At 33.7% G+C, this 18750-nt stretch overlaps 1 protein-coding gene across 5 annotated transcripts in view; it reads right to left on the reverse strand.

Moving 5' to 3' along the window:
- The window catches only part of LOC150110252 (uncharacterized), a 262473-nt gene that overhangs the window by 172779 nt on the left and 70944 nt on the right, over window positions 1-18750 (reverse strand). For 3 of the 5 annotated variants that reach the window (XM_090398610.1, XM_090398606.1, XM_090398608.1), the window contains exon 1: window positions 18559-18745. The exons of the other annotated variants lie outside the window; for them this stretch is intronic. The gene's annotated coding sequence lies outside the window, so the exon portion shown is untranslated. Of the gene's footprint in view, window positions 1-18558; window positions 18746-18750 lie in introns of those variants that run through there. 5 annotated transcript variants of the gene reach the window in all.

Genomic DNA, 18750 nt, shown 5'->3' on the forward strand with positions numbered 1-18750 from the left:
CAAGACTAAATAGTGATCACTTCCAATTTCAAATCCTCTGTACACTCTGGTGTCCTGCACCAGGGAGAAAACATCACTATCAACAATAACATAGTCAATGAGACTTTTCTTATTCCTAGCCTCTTCTCTCCATGTGAATTTGTGCACATTTTTATGTTGGAACATGGTGTTAGTAATAACCAGTCCATGTCCTGAGCAGAAATCCAACAGATATTTGCCATTATTATTAGCTTTGCTCTTTTCTCCAAATTTTCCCCAAATATTTTTGTATGTCTCACAATCATTTCCTACTCTACTATTTAGATCCCCAACAAGGACCAACTTTTCCTTTTTCATCGTGTCAGTTGCTTTTTCTAGAGCGTCAGAAAATTCCTCCACTTCTACCTTAGTAGAACCTTCTGTGGGACCATAGGCACAAATAAGTTTCATTGTCCAGTTCCCCATTCTCATATTTGCCCACATTACTCTACTTGAGACTGACTGCCATTCAAGAAGATTAGCCTCGTATTTTGTGTTGAATACTATGGCTACTCCTTCTTTTCCTTGATTGTCATTGCCTGAATATAACATTTTGTATTTATTGCTCAGAAAGATCTCGCCAGTTTTGGTCTTTTTTGTTTCAGTCACCCCTATTATGTCGATCTGGTACTTATCTAATTCCTCAGTTAGCTCCATTTCTTTGCCATTCAGGCTTCTTACGTTGATAGTACCGATCTTTAACTCTGGTGATGTTGAGTTGGGGTTTGTTTTCAGATTTGTTCCAGTAGCTGACTTTTCGCTGTTCACCCTGGTTCCCTGGCGAAAACAACGGGGGCCTTGTTTAACCGGGCGACGCCCCAGCCGGCATGAAATTTTGTCATGTTGTACCATCATTTTTTATTTTGGTTTAACCAATAAGAATACAATTTGGTCGGCTAAATCCCAAATTGCCAGCCCATCCTCGTTCGTTCAGTATCAAAGTAGATACCCAACAGGGTGCACCACGAGAAGGTGAGGATTGGACATTAGGTCAGAAGCCCTGGTCGGTTCTCCGCATTCCTTTAAAGGCTATGTGGAGGTCTCCTCTCAGTTATACAGCTTTGACCCTTAAGCACCCCTGGCAGAGAACACGTTTTGCTAATCTTTCCTCCCCCATTCTGTTTAAGTGACCATACCACCTGAGATTAGTTCTGCTAACCCATTCTTGGGTGCTAACATTGTCAAGTTCTTTCCTAATATCCTAATTTTTAATATGATATTGCTATTGATGCCATCTGTTCACACCACTAATCTTTCTCAGGACTCCCATATCTGCAGTCTCTAGTCTTTGGTCAAGTGTTTTTTTTTTCCTAACATAATTCTCAGTTCAATAAATTAAAATTGGCTTGAACACTGTCTTGTATACAGCTAATTTAGTGTTTTGACTAATTTCTCTCTTATTCCATATAAATTTATTCAGTTGGCTTCCAACCATACCAGCTTTGTTGATTCTGTAATCTATTTCCATATTTAATTTACTATCTTCACTAAAAATTGTGCTAAGTCCATTCACAATGCAGTTGATATCTTCAATGTTTCTACAGATTTTCATTGTCTGTCTTGTTATTGCTGATTTTCATAATAAATTTATTAAAACAGTTATTCAATTTAATCAGAGAATCTTACAGATTTGTACTGGATTTACTTAGAAGTATAACATCATCTGTGTAAAGTAAAGAGCTGAGATTAACATCTCCAAATTTTTTGACATCAGATTTAATACCACTTTCTTTCATAATGTGATCCATGTTAGTTATAAGGATTGGCTGAGGGAGTGTGGAATGCAGTTTGGTGGATAGGAGGAGGAGGGGTGATATGATTGAGACCTTTAAACTGTTGAGAGGGGGTTACAGGGTTGACAGTGGGGAGTTCTTTTGCTTGGTTGAACAGCAGGAAGGAGTCATGAACAAGGGGCCATCCCTAGAAGTTACGAAAGGAAACTGTGAGAAAGAGGGCGAGGAGTGGTTTCTTTGCATGGAGGGTGGTTGAACCATGGAATGCATTGCCTGATAGAGTGGTGAGAGCAAGAACGGTCAATGCGTTTAAGGAGTGGTATGACAGACTGTTTTTCCTAGGAGGGACCTACCTCGATGAGTCTTGATAGACTTGTTTCTTATAAAGGACCTCCCACGATGAATCTTTTTGACTCTATGGAGGCCTGAATGATAATAATAATATAGATAATGAATACCAGAGGAGATAATGTACATCCTTGTCTGACACCAGATTTAACATTAAACTATCTTCCTGTACTTACAAAGTGTGATACCTTATTTCTAAAATACTCTGGATTAGAGAAAGATGTTGAAAGTTTTTCATTTGGTTATACTATAAATTAAAGATGCCAAGAAATTATATTCTTGGTTTCATCTTTTATCAAGTGAAAGCAAATAAAGTCTGCATGTGAAGTAACTGCACGACTGGGCTTCGTGTGTGTGTGTGTGTGTGTGTGTGTGTGTGTGTGTACACACACACACACAGGCTGACTTCACATCAATTGCCTTAGTGTCTCATAAATCAATATACATATCCTTACTAGGTAGTCCTTTCCCATAATGCACTATTATACTTGTCCGTAAGGATACGCACCTTGCACTATTGGATACTAAGGCAATCGATGCGAAGTCATTAGCCTCTATAATCAGGTCTGAAGTTACTTCACACTAAATTTTGTTTGCTTACACTTGGATAAAGGATAAAACAAAGGAATAATTGCTTGGTATCTTTAATTTATAGTCTAACCATGTGAAAAAAAAAAAAATTTAACATTTCTCTAATCTAAATATTTTAGTAATAATATGTGACATCTTATTACTAAGATGCAGACGTCATATGTAAATATGACTTCTGCATTACTTCAACCTTGGTATCACTTCTGTGTCTGACTCCCACTGATGAGAAATCAGTAAAGGTCAAAACCAGTCTGTGTAGTTGCCCTTCCCATAATGCATAGCATTATACTTGTCTGTAAAGATATGTGCTTTTTATTATGGGATACTAAGGCAATCGATGTGAAGTCAATAGCCTCTATAGACAAGTATCCCAGTTGTGAAGTTATTTCACGTGCAAACTTTGTTTGCTTACACTTGGATATAGGATGAAGCCAAGAATATAATTTCTTAGCCTCTTTAAATTATAGCATAACCACATGAAAAACCTCCCAACATCGATATGATAACGCTAACCACTCCCCAGCCAAAAGGATGCGGGTTCGAATCCTGCCGTGGGCATGGATGTTTGCGATTGTCTGTGGAAATAGTGGTGGTGGTCAGCAATAGAATGGCATTGGTGTAGTTGCATGGTTGGTATAGTTGGTGGACTGCGAGTGGTGGAGACAGCTGTAGAGCAGATGCCCTCCCTTGATGAGTCGTTGGACTCCCTGGAGATCACTAATAATAATAAAAAAAAACATAAGCTACTAAAGGGACACTATAAGATTGATACAGTAGAAATTTTTCAGTACAAGGAATAGGGGAAAAAGAAGGAATAACACTTGGAAGCTGTCTAAGAGCATGGTTAGTAAGGGTGTGCAGACTATGTTCTTTTCTTTTCTTGGAGAGTGGTGAGCGAGTGGAATGGATTGCCAGAGGTGGATGCGAGCATTCCAACCATGAACAAGTTTAAGATGTATGATAGGTATTGTGTTAATGGATAAAATGGGTATCCCACATCGAGTCTTTTGACTCCATGGCATGCCCATATAAAAATAATAATAATGCTATTATTATTTTTATTATTCTAATAGGATAATAAAATATAAAATATTTTTATATTTTGCAGTCTTAACATAGCTGTTATGAAGTTTTGTCTTGAAACATTAAATCATAGTCATTTTGGCCATGAAAGCAATATTTGAAAGTTTTATGTGGCGAATCAAAAATATGCTAAATGTAAAATATGCAAAAAAAAAAATAAATATCTTGGTGATACATTAAAAAATGGAAGTAGTGCAAATCTATGATTAATCCTGTAAAAACCAAGCATAGCAATGAATTTGTAATATAATAAATGAAAATGAAATATCAAATCCAGAATGCAAGAACAAATAAGTCAGAATCTAAAGTAAATTCACCAAAACAACTATTATATAGGATGAATATGACAAACAGGCAAATTCTTTGAATAATACTATTGTTGAAATGGTTGCATTTCATAACAGGGAATATCCAATTGTTATATTTAAGGCTAATGAATAAACTTTTGCTACGGTACAATTTCTTCTACCACAAGCTAACAGTGTATTCATTGAAAGTTTTTTCAGAATGAGAAATACCTATGAAGAAACCAGATGTAGACTTCTCAAATATGCCAAAAAATTTCTTTTTCTACACCCATTTATCGCTACTTTGTTTCGTCTACAATTAATTTCTGTATTTCAAAATTTTAAATAAATATCATGTTAATGTTTTTGTGTTATTTAAGGAAATAAGTGCAATATTTATGATTTTTAGACTGTATTGGTTTTTATTTTAAACAAATAAATGCTTCCTATAAAAGTTAATGAGTTTTATTATATTGAATTGGAAAGTTATGGATCCAACCATATTTTATATCCACATGTAGACAGAACCTAAAATTTCAAAATTTTATCAGAGAAATTATGAGAACAATTGTTCCATGGTTTGCACTATTAAAAGCAGTCTTTTTTCCAAACTGCTGAAATCAGTTTAGCAGGTCACAACCAACAGTTTTTTTTTTTTTTTTTAATAAAACAATAGAAAATAGAATATCTCAATAGCTTTGACAAGTTGATGTTGGATAGTTTTTTTATATGGTTATTTATTTTTTATTTTTATTTTTATTTATTTTTTTTTGCATATGCACCAGAAGAGGGAAAAGAAGAAAACAGCAATATAAAGAATTACAGAATGCCATAGATAAAACAAACAAAACTGACTATTTACTGCTAGGGGTGGAAGGGGGGGGGTGAAGCACAATACATAGCCTCTCCCACTCAAATGTCAACCTGACCTTCCCGTGGTCCATCCTGTTCTAAAAGTACAAACAAGGCACTGGCAACGGAGTATGGGCAGTATAACCTTAACACCCTAACAGAGTAAATGCTGTTAGATCTGCCTGTCCAGAGGAGTTAGGTAGCAGCCATACTACTGGACTTACCCAGCGAAAGGTTAGTAACCTGCCCTGGGGAAATTCAAAATACTTTCAAGTTTCATGCAAAGAAAAGCCGGATGGACCATCAGGGAAAAGACCACAACCCAGGAAACGGTAAACGAAATTGGAAAAAGGAACACATAATAAAGATTGCAACATGGAATGTGAGAAGCATTGCACACAAAGAAGAAGAACTTGATAAACAACTAAACCAAGCTAACATAAAGATAAACAGAAACAAAGAAAAAACAAAAAGATACAAAAGAAACAAACAACTATATACAAATCTACAGTGGGGTAAAAAAAGAAGAAAGAGCAAAAGCAGGTATAATGATTATGGTACATAAATCCCTAAAGAACAATATTGTATATTACAACTATTTGAATGAAAGACTAATAGAAATTAGACTCAAGATATTAAGAGGCCACATAACACTAATTAAAAGAAGAGAGAAAAGAAAAACACAGTAATATATTTTATAAAGAATTACAGAATGCCATAGATAAAACAAACAAAACTGACTATTTACTGCTAGCAGGAGATTTAAATGCCAGAATAGGAAACAAAAAATACAAAACAAACATAGGTAAATTTGGCGAAGATACATGTAATCAAAATGGTCGCACATTGCGTGATTTTGTCATTTATAATAATATGAGAATAATGAATTCAATGTTTAAATACAAGGAAATACATAAATATACTTGGTCAGCCAGAGGATACAAATCAGTAATTGACTACGTTATCACAAATTTTAAATTAGCGGAGTTAATTTTAGACGTAAGAGCATATCGAGGCTTTGAATTAAACTGATCATTATATGGTATCAGCAAAAATTCGTTTTAAACCAAAGTGGCTAAAAACACATAGAATTGAAAATTCTTACTAGCCAAGCTACAAAATTTCTTCGTTACAGGATCCTCAAGTTAGACAACAATATCAAAAATGCATAAACTTAAAAACAGAAACCACACATGAATCAAGTGACATAGAAGATAAATGGGAAAATTTGAAACAAATTCTCACAAAAGCAGCAACAGAAACCTTAGGAATAAAGCACAAATGGATTAGAAAAAGAGGACTACGAGACTGGAACAAAGAAATAGAAAATATAATAAAAACCAAAAAAGGCAGTTACCAGAAATGGCTAAATTCCAAAACAATCAAAGCAGAAATAGAGTATAAAAGAAATAGTGCAATTGCAAAACGAGATGTAAGGAAAAAAACAGAGAAAGATGGAACAATTTCGTAACAGAACTAGAAAAGGATTTATTTAAGCCAAAACCCAAAACCTATAAAGTAATAAAATAGAATAAAGAAATAAAAGAAAAGATAAAAATACAAACAATAGATTTAGAAAAATGGGTGACCTATTTTCAAAATCTCTGGACAGATGAGAACAATGAAATAAAATTTTATAAGACAAAGAATGACCTAATAGGAAATATCGCAATGTTAGAACTGAAAAATATAATAAAGATGAAAAATAGGAAAACACCAGGAGAAGACAATATAAATATAGAACTATACAAAAATGCAGGTGAAAAATTTAATGAAAGACTTCTGAAAATTTTTAATATGGTGTGGATGTCCGGAAAAACCCCTAACTCTTGGAAAAAAGCACTGGTTATCCCAATCTATAAAAAAGAAAATAAAGACAATTGCAATAGTTATAGGGGAATTAGCCTGCTGAATACAGGATATAAAATATATGCAAGAATATTAAAAGAGAAACTAAGCAGCATTATAGAAGACAAATTACTAGAAGAACAAAATGGTTTCCGAAAAGGCCGATCCTGCATAGATCCAATTTTTACTTTAAAATTATTAATAGAAAAGAGAAGAAAATTTCAAAAAGAAACACACGTGGCCTTTATTTGATTATGAAAAAGCCTTTGAGAAAATTAGTACACAAAAACTGTTTAAACTATTAACCGATTTAAACATATCAAACCAACTTTTATAATCTATTCAAGAAATATATACAGGAAATAAAATAGCAGTTAAATTAGAACACATCTCAGAATGGAAAGATATAAAGAGGAGTACGACAAGGATGTACCCTCTCACCTCTGCTTTTCAATATATATATATATATATATATATATATATATATATAAATAAAATATTAACAATCCGGAAACAGCATAACCCATTTGGTATACAAATGACCCTGCAAATGAAGATAGATACACTACTATTTACAGATGATCAAATAGTATTAGCTACATCAGAAGATGACTTACAAAGATCATTAAAATCATTAAATGATATCTCAAAGCAATATAATATGACAATATCTAAAGAAAAAACAAAAATAATGGCATTCAAAAGAGAAAACCCAATAAGAAATAAAATAGTGATAGATAATAAAATACTAGAACAAGTAAACACTTTCAGATACTTGGGATGTGATCTATCGTACGAAGAAGAAAAAGACATAGACACTAAAATATCAAACTTTGTCAAAGTAAATGCCATCCCTAGTACAAAAACACACTAGAATCAGACTATATAATGTCTTGTCAAAACCAACTCTACTATATGGAAGTGAAACATGGACCATAAAAAGGAAAGATGAAAAACAAATTCAAACAGCAGAAATGAAGTTCCTCAGAAAAACAGCTGGATATACCAAGTGGGACCACAAAACAAATGAAGAAATCTTACAATCCCTGAAAATAAAACCAACTAATTACTATATAAGACAGTATAAACAAAAATGGCTAGAACATTTAACTAGAATGGACAACAGCAGACCACCAAAAATGTTATACAGATACAAAATAAGTGGAAAAAGAAGAATTGGAAGACCAAGAAAGAGATGGCATGAGACCGGAACAGGCCACTTGGCCTAAATTTCATGTTAGGAAGATGATGATGTTGGATGGTGTGTTATATTCATTCTCCATCGAGTGGATGCTTTTTTTTCTGAAAGGCCTTAAATATATACACCATGCTAGTTAGAATATTTTCGATTAAATTTTATTCATAAAATTAGTGTTGGTGAAACATCTTAATGATACAAAAAATCTCCAATATGATTCTGATTTCAAGTTATATTTTTCATAAATCAATTGTTCTCTGCACTCAATGACTGCATTACATTAAGATGTGATTATGTATTTTGTGTAACTGAAATTTTGAAATAAGTTGTCAGAACAATGTACTTAGATAGATACTGTGCTTGATGCTACAATAAAATTTAGTTATGCTTGCTTGTATGCAGTATAGTCTCTGTGTGTAGAGGGGGGGGAGTTATTTTTTATTATGCAGGGTAATTTTCATTCCAGTTGTCTCCAATTTACATTAATTACACAGTCCAACACAATTTTTGTTGACTTTTATATGAGACTTGTTTTTTTACTAATTTGGGTGCGCTGATTTCAAATATCAAACCCATTTTTCTCTATCACGTCAGGTTTTGTACAGGTATCACGTCAGGTATTATACTCTAACCAAGTTATACTTGGTTAGAGTATAAGAAATTTAGTTTAATCCTTTATTTAATCCTAAATTTATTATACTCTAACCAAGTGAAAAAAAACTTTCAACATCTTTCTCTAAATCCAGAATAATTTATTAAAAAAGGGTGGCACACCATTTGGCAACTCCTATAGGTAGAGATGACCTTGCTAATGCTTCTGCCTGGTATCTCCACTTGGGCCTGGCTCCCGCTGAAGAGACCTCAATAAAGGTCAAAACTAGTCTGGGTAGCGGCCCTTCCCTTAATGCATAACATTAGACATATCTGCAAGGAGATGTTCTGCATTATGGGAGATACTGAGATAGGAGTGTTGGTAGCTTGCTCCACCTTTGCAACGAGTTGCCCTGGTGTTGTACCACCTTAGCCCAGTCCTGAAGATACTTTCAGGTGCAAAGTTAGTTTGCTCACACTTGGATAAAGGATTAAACTAAATTTATTATACAATTAAAGGTTGATTTATAACATTCTGTTCTCCAACATTTAAGGATATTCTAAGAGGCCAATGTTTCACTCCAGTGTTGGTTTCTAGCTAGACTATCCCAGAAGCATAGAAAACACGGACACTTTGTATATCCTCTTTGAAAGCCAAGTAAAAAGTTCACCATTTTAAGATCCACACAGATGATCCAGTTATGGTCTGTATATTTTAATAACTTCAGAACCTTTTTAATGTCCTCATATGTTTCCTTTAAGTGGACTGAATAGCCAATAGGAATTGAGCCATATACATTCCCATTGTGTAGTAAGACACACTTGAGACTTCTGCATGAACTGTCGATAAATAAACGCTACTCATTTGGATGATATTGTACAACACTCATTTCAGTTAGTAAACCTGACACATTGTTACAGTAAACAAACCCACACTCGTGTTTAAAATATTGTACAAGATTACTTTCCTGCTACGATAAAAAGTTATCTTCGTATCTTGCTCCAGTAAGCTTTTTTCATTTAATCTTGAAGCTAACAATTCTGATGATTCCTCTGATAGACCCAAATCTCTTACTAAGTCATTCAATTCCACTTGAGTAAAATGTTGTGGTCCAGAACTAGAAATTAAATTTTCATTGTCTAAATCAACATCCGGGTCTTGCTCCTCAAGAACATCTGGCATATCCCGATCATGCTCGTTCTCAAGTAAAGGAAGTCCTTCATAAATTGGCACGGCTATTTCATTGGAATGAGCAACTGGCCGAATTGCTGAGTCGAGATTTGGATACACAATTTTTTCTTATTCTTCTTATTATAACCAGAAGTCTGAACTAAACAAAAATAGCATCATCTACGTGATTTTTCGGTTCACGTCAAATCATTGGAATGCCAAAAGCTAATTTTTCCCGTTTTCTCTTGCTCCACTGTCGTAAATTTTCTACATATGACTCGCACTTTATTTGGAGCCCATGACTTGTCCTGATCTGCAATTTTTACGTCAAAGTATGCAAAGTACACTTTCTTAACGAAATCAGTGATTTTTGTCTTTGACTGGGAACAGTAAAGCTGCCACAAATGTAGCAGAAGGAATCTACACTATTGACACAATTTCGAGTAGTAGACATGATGTATTTTCTTCACTGCCGACTAACATGCAATTAACAAGACAAAAAAAACCCAGAGACTTTATTGAAACGTTATAAGCGCTCATCATACTTTCACAATCGATTAACGATTGACTGATTTCGATCGTTCTTTGTTCGCTATGACACATATAGCATTCATTTGTTTTAGGCAGTTGTCATCGCCTACTTTTCATCACCTAAATGTATTAAGTCAGTTATCGGCCTCTCTCGCATTCAAAGCGGAAGTATGTGCCATTGCAGGTTCTTACGCATTTATTCGTTTACTAACAAGCGAGAGCGGTGAGCGCTCTGATTCTGATCTGCGCACCGCTTTGAATAATTGGCTATATCTTCGGGAATTTTTCAAATTTCTTGATAAAAAGTTAGGAACAGATTTTTAAAAGTACATACTTTCAGAAAATAATATTAAAAAATCGATTTTTTTGATCCTCTAAATAATACTGCCTCCTTAAAACTATCAAAAACTTACAAATTAGCAAAAAGAAAATGCCATAGAGGAAAAACCTGATGTGATAGAGAAAAATGGGTTTGATATTTGAAATCAGCACACCCAAATTAGTAAAAAAAACAAGTGTCAGATCATAATCAGCAGAAAAAAATTTTTTTGTTGGCCAGTGTTATCACTCCATTTAGTATACAGATCAATTGGCTCTGTACTGTATTTAATGATACAGTAAAAAAAAACATGCTTTTCTTGCATTTGCAGCTTGGTGTCTTTTGAGAAGGAGATGTTCATTACTATACAGGAACATTTTTATTCCAGTCTTCTGAAAGAATGGCTGTAGCAGGCAAAGATACGTTTATTCTTGTGAATAAAAATGAATCCTATGTTTTATGGCAAGCACACTCATTTTTATTTTTGCATTGTTTGAAAAGAAAGGATAGCACTCCCTAATTTGCTGCATTGAAGGATATTATCAATCCATTTATATTTTATAGCCAAATGTGGAAAAATTTAAGTTTCAAAACTTTAATATAGTCCATGATATTTATGTTTTCATATGATCTGGTAAATTTTTCTTTGACTATAAAATATGGATGGATCCATAACATCCTTCTTTTATGATCTTACTAATGTCAAATTGAAGCCTCTTGGATTTGCTTTTAATATTTGAAGGTGTTATATTTATGGAAATAAAAAAAAATAATTTTTGCTTATCAAAGAACTCCTAAAAGTTCATTTCGACAACGTAAAATAATCCTTAAAGAACAGAAATCGGGGATGTGAAAGATCAATACTTTTCATAACCAAATACATATACACATGAGAATATAATCCATAGCAGTCAGTGGAGTTGCCTTAGCTTGAACTACTTGAAAAGAAAAGAAAAAAAAAATCCATAAATGGATTATTGTTTATTTCATAATGCCAAAATGAATACTTTTAAGCTCATCTCTGATAATTACTCTCCTGTACTGACTCATTCACTTATGAAGCATAAACTCTCCGACACAGGATTGCTTTGGGTACTGAATGAGCTTTTGTTCTCTTCAGGTTTCTGTCTGATCTCTGATGAGAACTAACAATTTGAAATAACTGTCAGGCCAGCAAAAACTTTATTCAAAAAATGCATTAAAAAAGGCAAATATATGGGTATCTAGGCAGCACTCATGTCTTAAGTAGTGCAAGAGCAACTCCAATGCCATGGATTATTTACTCGTATGCTGTCTGGTCATTTTTCAAAACTTAACTGTTCTGCCAATATCTATGTTTCCACATATATATTTTTGAATTGTGAACCACATGCACTAGCAATCGTGTTTGTTTACCGGGCACCACGCTTATTTTGGGGCCCGTTTAGTCTGGCCCAATCACTGCGTTTGTATGTAAATAGCACGCAATTCTTTCATTGTCTTATTATTTATTCTCTTGTTGATCTGTTTTATTGTTTAATAAAAAAAATTACTGTATAATGCGACTTAGTACGGTCTCTGGTGCCAGCCACGGCTGGCCCTATTTTATACGTGTAGAACACAGGGTATGTATGAGGTACGTGCAGTAGCGATCATGTTTGTTTATCAGAAGCAACGCTTATCTTGGGGCCCGTTTAGTCTGGCCCAATCATTGCGTTTGTACATAAATAGCATGCGATTCTTTCATTGTCTTATTATTTATTCTCATTGTTGTTCTGTTGTATTGTTTTTAGTGTGTTTAATTATTGTTGTCGTTTTTTGTTGTAATTTATTTTAAAGTTTAAATTTTTATTACGTCCATAAACAATATATTTTAACTATGAACAAAATCGATAGTTTATTGCCAATTTTAAAAAAATTAATAGCTCAATGCATTAGTGGAGTCTGACTAAACATTATTGTAATAGCAATAATAACTATAAATCAATAATAGAACCACTATATAAATATAAAAAAAATTAAGTTGTTTTTGGCCCCTGGCCCCACCTGTTTCTATTGTCACCAGCCGCCACTAAAATAAGGATAATTATTATTATTTTTGCATTTTCATTTGGTTATTAAGTGAAATATTACAGATATTTTTCAAATCTTTCTTTATTCTGCAATTTGGCTGAAGCACTAAATATCTGAACCAAAGCATGCTGAAATAAATTTTATAAAGAAATGTTCTGAACAAAAAAATATACATGCATTAAGATTTTTTTTATCAGTTATTAATGATTGTATTAATTAAAAATTATAAATTATATTGATTATAAACATTAAAAATATTAATGATTTTTCCCCAAAAAACATTTGTTAAAAATATTTAATTTGGCACATCCCTAATTATTATCTTACCTTCCAAGGGGTCCGAGACGTTGTGCGTGGCTCATTCAACTAACAACATATTTATCATATTGAATCTAAAAATTCTTTAGCACGCCCCCACATTCAGAACATATTCTGGCAGTGTGTTCCATTCACCCACAATTCTCCATGCAAAAAATCTGTTCTTCACCATACACTCTAACACAACTTCAAATGGCCTCCGGTTTCTTCCCCTGCACCTTTTACTCTTTTCATAACCCCTTCTGTATCCCTTCAATAAACCGTCACTAACTTAAACATCTCAATCATATCACCTCTTTTCCTTCTATCCACTAAACTCTTTATACATTCCTTTAAACTTCTCTCCAAAGCCAACATTCCAAAATCCTGATATTGTCTCAGTTGCTCATCTGGAACTTTTCCAATGTTTCAACATTATGATGAAAACTAGGTGACCATATCCAAACACAGCAGTCTGTATGCTGTTCTGCCCAATGCTTTATATAATCACACAACCACCTACTTATTCCTACATGTCAGTACTTATCATAGCAGCAATACGATGAACAGTCTTTGCAACACTTGCAATATGCACCCTAAACTTCAGTCTACTATCAGATCTCAAATCTTGTCCACTTCCCGAAGTATATTTCTGTTAATATAGTACACAGCCTTATCTCCACACTCCAGAATGCGACACTTTGCACTTATTAATATTAAAACAACTCCACTCATTTAGCAAAGGTAAGTCTATTCAAATCATCTTGAAGGGAGTTAATAGCAGCAGTGCTACTTATGATTCTCCGAAACTTTAAATCATCAACTGAAGATTTATCCCCAGCCAAGTGAAATATCATTAACAAACAAGTTAAACAGTAGGGTTTAAGAATAGAACATTGGGGCAAACCACTGGTTACCCTCCTTTTTTTTGGGGGGGGGGACATCGTTCCATCATACACAACTTGCTGATATCATTCAGAGAGCCAATCTCCAATCCATCTAACCAATATACACACACACACACACACACACACACACACACACACACACACAGGGAAACCTCGCTTAATGCAAATTAATCCATCAATTAATGAGCGCTAAGCGAAATATTATTAAGCAAATACAATAAATAATAGGAGTCATTATAATTCATCCATCAGTTAGCGTAAATTTGGAAAAAAAAATTACAATATAAGCTGTATTAGAGGACAATATCATCAGTTAATAGACTAAAAATTGCTTACATTTTTATTTAGTCTAAACATTTGATTGAGCTACTTTTTTTACAAAAAAATTAAGTAAAGATGTTTGAATCATGCTTGAATTTTTCTTCTTGTCATGCAATTTGCGATAGCTTTATCAAGATTTTGGTGGACTTTGAAGCTTCGTTCCATATCAGGATCAGCATCAAACCAAATTTCCTTAGCATGCTCAAGTTCTTTTGCAGTTAGCTTCTTAGTCATAACAGTCTCCTTGTTCACCCTCTTATCTTCTTGTTCTTCATATGCACTCTGTTCTTCTAGTTGAAGGAGATCATTCTCGCTTAACTGTTCGGAATGGGAATTGAGCAAGTTTCTCACATCTTCATTAACCAGTTCATTAAATCCAAGTTTTTTTTTTCCAATTGTGCTGATTTCTTCAATAATGTTAGATCTTGGATTTTGCACACGATAAAATAACATAGGCTTGAATTTAAAGTCGCCTTATACACTGCTTCCTGATAAAAGCGTAAGACGATCTTTAGATTCTTTGTATCCTGGTTGACATGCTTCAGTTTTAGCTAGGAAAGTTTTTGTTGGTATACACTTCCAAAAGAGACAGTTTCGTTAGCGTTGAATATTTGCCAATTGTCATAATCACCTTTCTGAATTATCCTTTGCAATTCCACAGGAAACTTGGCCACAGAACCTTTATTAGCACTAGCAGATTCTCCAGTTATTCTTACGTTATGCAGTCCAGCTCGATTTTTAAAACAGTCAAACCATCCTAAACTTGCAATAAAGTTTTTACATTCCTCTTGAAATTTGGTTTCTTTCAATGAGGTAAAAATATTGAGAGCTTTTGCCTGAATATCCCTGTACTAAGAGGAATTCTTTTTTGGTTATAATCCTCAATTCAGAGTGATAGTAGACACTCCATATCATTAAATGACTTCTATTTTGGGTGATCTGCATGCTTAAAGAAGCAGTAGCAACTTTTCCTTGTTTTCTGTATTCTATTCTTTTCTCTTATTTAATATATTCCAAACTATAGACTTGCTGTATCCTAGGTCTCACACAATTATTGTATTACTAGCACCACTTTCATGTCTCTTAATGACTTCCAGCTTTTCCTTTCTTTTAAGGTTACATAGTAATCGAGAGGAAATTAAAAGAAGCATGTGAAATGTTCAAACATAACCCAAATCTGAACAAAAATGATGGCCTAACCATTCCAAGAATGTGGAGAACCCATCTGCAACCTTTATAGCAACCAGAACAAGCCAAAGAAAAATCCCAATACTGGTGACTTGGTGAAGTGTTTGTTTTTCCTTACCATTCCATAGCAACTTGAACTGTATACAAGTCCTGAAGAAAATCATGGTATAACAATCTGAACTGTGCAAATCCAGAAGGATCTTAGTACACGAGGACTTTAGCAGAGCTTATTGTAGTTTTTTATTTATTTTATTTATTAATTTTAATTTTTTTCAACTTATTTTATTTAATTATCACTAGAGGTCAGGCTAAGAAAAAGATTAATTAACAGCCTAGATTTAATTTGCCAGTATAGAGTGCAAGAGTTGGTTCCCTATACATATGTATCCTTCTGATGATGACCTCACTACAGGGATCGAAACATCAAATTGTTATTTTATTAATAATAAGTAAAATATTCATTTCAACATGTGTCCCTAAATTCAGAAATATGAATTCCAGCTTTTCACACAGATTCAAAACCTTCACATGTACTACTAAAATGGTAACATATGCAAATACAATTCCTCTGCAACCATTAACAGTACCCTCCCACTCTTTTCACCTTTCTATCCTTCATTTCTATTTCCAATAGCACATCTGCCTCAAACAACCAAGTTTCACCTACACCAATTATCTTATGAGGTAACTGGTGACTCAATCAATGCAATACATTCAGATTTCTTATTTCAAACACTCCTCAACTTTGTAGACAAATATGAGGATCTCCATGTCGTTTTGAGGTCATCTCACCAACACTCATATGCCTTGTAAGTAATATACAGCTTCATGACTAAATGCTTGCTGTATGAGTATTGGTCATTTAAAGTAAATCGGAGAGGGATAGTTAACAAGACAGGTATTACCAGCAAAAAAAGACCCACAGAAAGACTTGTTTGACTGATGCAGTTAAGATTACCTTAGAAGACTGAAATGCAAGATCTGATATTATTTGTTATCCAATACTATCAGATCTTGCATTTCATTTGTCTAAGGCAGTGCTTCCCAAACTTATAGATGCCAAGGCCCCCTTTGGAAAAATTAAAATATTTCATGGCCCCCACTGAAAAAAAAAATCGTAATATAGACACATATTATTATAATATTTATTGTATTTATATTCAATACAATTTACATTCAAGGTTTTGTGTTTCTTATCAATACCTTTGAAATGAAAACTTGTATGAATAAGCATATATTTATTAATATTCATTAATTGTTGAAATATGCAAGAAGCAAAATTTGTGAACCAACACCAATGTGCGATTTTTTCCATTAAAATATAAAAAAACCAAACAAAAAAGAAATAATAAAAATTAAATGTTTCTTTTAATATAAAAAAAAAATCTACTTAGTCTTAAAACATTTTAAATTTGTTTTCATTATTTCACGGCCCCCTCAACAAAACTTGCAGCCCCCAAGGAGGCTGCAGCCGACAGTTTGGGAAGCACTGGTCTAAGGTACTTTTAACTGCATTAGTCAAACAAGTCTTTCTGTGAGTCTTAAGAGATTAATCTGTAAGAAAAATTTTGCTAAATAGCTAATAATAATGCAATTATGTAGTACTATTGGAGTGTACTGTAAGGCCCTCAAGGGTACACATCAGGAAATGATGATTCTAGTGGGATCATTAGAATAATGCTGTTGCGGGCCTTTATGATAGAGATTATTATTATCTGACCTCCATAGAGTTATAGGATCCATCATGGGAGGTCTATATGATAGATCTCATAGAAGATCATAGAACAGTGCCTCAAACCCATTTACAGTTTCCACACACACCAATCACTCTCTATGGAAAAAACCTGCTTCTCACTCCCATAAATTTGCTTCACTTTTAATAATATTCAATTCACAAATGCATTACATTATATATAATGTAGTCAATACAAAAATTATAGTTTTGCTTCTGGTTATACAAGTAGCTAGCATGTGTTGTCTCCAGCTAAGAGGATGAGGGCTCAAATCCTGCCAATTGGCATGGGTGTTTGTGATTGTCCTACTAACTCTGTGTGGAAAGGTCATCTGCGACACTACAATTTCTTCTAACAGAGGGCTTCACTCCCAAAACTCTATGAGCTACACTAACCCTATGACATCCAGTGGCATCACATGTGACAAACTAACTTATTATAACATAAAATGTCAGCATAGCACAGATATCCCATTGTGCTTTCAAGATAATTTTTCATTGTCTTCCAAATTATGTTTTGAATTCTAAGTGGTAACCTATTCAGATAAATATGCAAACTTTCTGAAGAAAAATAAATGGCTTACAAAAAACATTATGCTTCATATTGTAATATAAAGTAATAATAATATTGTTTAATAAAGTTCAAGATTTTGAAAAGACATCCTTTTACTGATTCATTCAGCTTTATTTGATTTTCATCTGAATCAAAAGATGAGTTTTACATATGTGTTTGTTCAGATGCGTGGGAATTAATATGTTCTGCTGATGGAATAGAAGTAATGACAAAAAATAAAGTGGGGGGAGGAAGCGGAATTACAGGAAGGAGTCTTCAAGAAAATTTTTCTGAAGACATAGTGTACGGTCTTATTGATAAGAAGATACAACGAAGCATAAGTCATCTTTAGTATGACTTTATATTATATATATACACACACACCACTGTTTTTTGTCCCTTGAAAGCAAAATCAACTATGCTTTTTTCTACCAAATTCTTTTTTTCGAATTTCGCAAATGCCTTTCGGATAAATACCAAAAAAAAAAAAAAATTGATGATTACAAATGAAATTACACAATTCTTTTTTTCAATTCATCAAACTATACAATAATACACACTGTGTATATGCACTACGTTGGTGACTTTCCAGTAATAAGATTTTTTTCCCCGACACTAGACTACAAAAAAAAAAAAAAACTTTCGCCAGAATTAAATTAGTCCTTATGTTTTTATTAGACAATTTTAAAATCCTCTAAAATAATAAAACTGGCATGCTTTAGAAATATAAAGAAGCCACCATATAATTATGGTTAATCTACTGCCAATACAGCCCAGTTAAACTAATAATTTTGCCACCCAGCAGGTGAGCCTAACTTACACTGTGCTACTCCGCATCATGTTTGCTACACTAACCCTAGCCCTCCTCAAGCGCAGTGAGTTAAGCCTACAGTGCGAAACGATAGGTCGAAGAAACCTCTGAGGCATGTCTACTTACCCATACTTATCTTCCACGCCAGATAATTAAGGAATTCGTCTAAAATGCCTATACTTCCACATACTTCGTAGTCTAATCCGACAACGGTATATCATCAGAAGCAGTAATACTCCTTAACGAATCCAATAGGTAGCACCCAACACAACCACTCACTTACCCCCTGCGCTACTGAGGATCCCCGACCCGTTGCTA

The sequence above is a fragment of the Typopeltis vanoorti genome, chromosome 1 (assembly GCF_054136105.1).
Source record: "Typopeltis vanoorti isolate ZY-2024b chromosome 1, IOZ_Tvanoo_1.0, whole genome shotgun sequence".
In the NCBI taxonomy this organism is placed as follows: domain Eukaryota; kingdom Metazoa; phylum Arthropoda; class Arachnida; order Uropygi; family Thelyphonidae; genus Typopeltis; species Typopeltis vanoorti.